Consider the following 2,177-nt stretch of genomic DNA (forward strand, 5'->3'; position numbering starts at 1 on the left):
AGCAAGTCTATCAACTCCTGAGATCTTTGGTAGAGCTGTCCAGCCCCATGCCTGTGTGCTCTGTTCACACCCTTTCCAGAAATAAGCCACGGGCCCCTGATCTGGGGCACAGAAACTAGGCCTAAGAGCAGCTGGCCTGCCTTCCACAGGGCTGGGAGCCCATAGGCAGGAGTCTGGGGCACAGGGTGGACTAGGACAGCTATCTCTGGACCAGGGAACAGAGATGCATCCTGACTTTGAGCACCTCTGAAATGTGCTCTGCAGAGCTCCTGAACACACTGGTGTGCAACATGCCATCCTCAGAGTTACTGGCAGAGCAACCTGCAAGGAGCCCTCCCTGCACACAGAGCCCGGGACACAGAAACTATCAGCACAGTGCCTTTGCCTCGGAGATGGAAGGGGCCTCAGACCCCACCCTCCCATATCCAGTGTCACTCATGCTCTGGACAGGCATGGCTCCCAGTGCAACCTCCCTCTGTGCATGGTGCCCCGAAGGGCCTTTGAGGCCTGACCCACCTCAGGCCCCCTCAGCCTCCCCAGGCTGTGCCTCCACTCCCTCTGCTGTTGGCACAGGACCATGCGTCCCCTTGCTCTCTCCAGACCCCTATATCAACCCCGGCTTTTCCAAGTCCTGCCCCATAGATCCCCTCTGTGACTGACCAGGGTATCCTGGTCATAGTAACTAAGGCCAGGGCTACACTACTGTCCCCAAACAGAAAGAGGCCTGACTGTAACACAATCCCAACCACTGGTTCCAATTCTTCCCATTGCTTTGCAGATGAAGCCACAGATGCCGAGTTCACTGGCCAGAGCATGTTCTTAACGGCTTCATGGAAAGTTCCATTTCCTTGAGGGAAAACACACAAGAGCAAGGGGCAACCAAAGATCCGAGGGGTGTTTCCACGGCCCATCTCGAGGAGGAAGCTTTGCTGTGTCCCTGAGCACCTGGGTGCCTGCTACTGCCACATTGACCCCCAGCCTCCCCTGACACAGCTGGGTCATGTGGGAAAGGCTGCAGAGCTCCAGCTGTGGGTGCTGAGTGGCAAACAGGAATTGTGCATTTTGAACCTACCACAGTGCTCACTTGGGAGCAAGTGAGCCTTGAGCAAAGCACGATGTTACTAGTAAAGTTGGAGTCACAGGTGATGCTAATGGACATGTCCTTCTGCCCTTAAGCCCACAGGACACAGGAGGTGAGTGACCACACGTGGGCCAAGCACCAGGCTGTCCACCAGCACCACTCACAGATCAGGGTGACTGCAGGCCCCAGGCCATAAGTCCCCTGGGGGGAGACAGCTACTCTGTCAGGACTCCCCATACCTCCCTCCTTGGGAAACTTCAGAGCCAATGGACCTGCCATCTGAGAATCATGTCCATCAAATGCAGAGCAAGTCAACAGCTCAAACAGCAGCCGCCTGGCCACTCACGTCCACAGTGCACCAGCGCCCAGGCACAACACAGACCCAGAAGCGAGTCGGTGCCATGCCTGCAGAGTCGGGTTCTAAGTGAGGCATCTTGGCGTGTCAAGAGGGTGAGGCTGCTTTTCCCTGGCCATCCTTGCACCTGGTCACACAGGTGAGGTGTTCTCTGGCTTGTAGGAACACGTCCACATCAGAGACAAGTTCACGTCAGAGACAGCTCTACTCACACGCCTGCAACTGTTTAGGAAATCCTGGCCGAGGATGATCCAAGCGAACATCTACTCACTAGCACTGTGATACATTTGGGGGTTTTCTTATGTGTCTCATGTGAAAGCAAACGAACTCAGGGCCCAAATTCTCCTTTAGATGTGAATAAAATATGTACAGAGAGAAAAATCAGACCTTGAGTTTAGCTGCCTTTATCTGATTGTGTGTGTGTGTGTGTGTGTGTGTGTGTGTGTGTATGCCTGCATGTGTGTAATCAGTCTGTGACCAGCCCCCAGCTCTGGGGAGCTGAGCCGGTGCAGCCTCCTGACCACAGCTCTGGATGGCATCCTTCGCACAGCTCCCTGTGAACAGTGGTTTATTTATTTCCTGTCCAGGGTAACTTAAAACCCTTAAGCTCACAGGGATGAGCCACATCCCTGACCTACAGACACCCCAACAGAGCCGGCCCACCTTCACTTTGCTCAGAACACCAGGCGAGCTGCAGTTGGGCAGGCACCCAACACTAAGCCTGCTCCCTGCTGGTGCTGA

The sequence above is a fragment of the Sciurus carolinensis genome, unplaced genomic scaffold, assembly GCF_902686445.1.
Source record: "Sciurus carolinensis unplaced genomic scaffold, mSciCar1.2, whole genome shotgun sequence".
Taxonomy (NCBI): domain Eukaryota; kingdom Metazoa; phylum Chordata; class Mammalia; order Rodentia; family Sciuridae; genus Sciurus; species Sciurus carolinensis.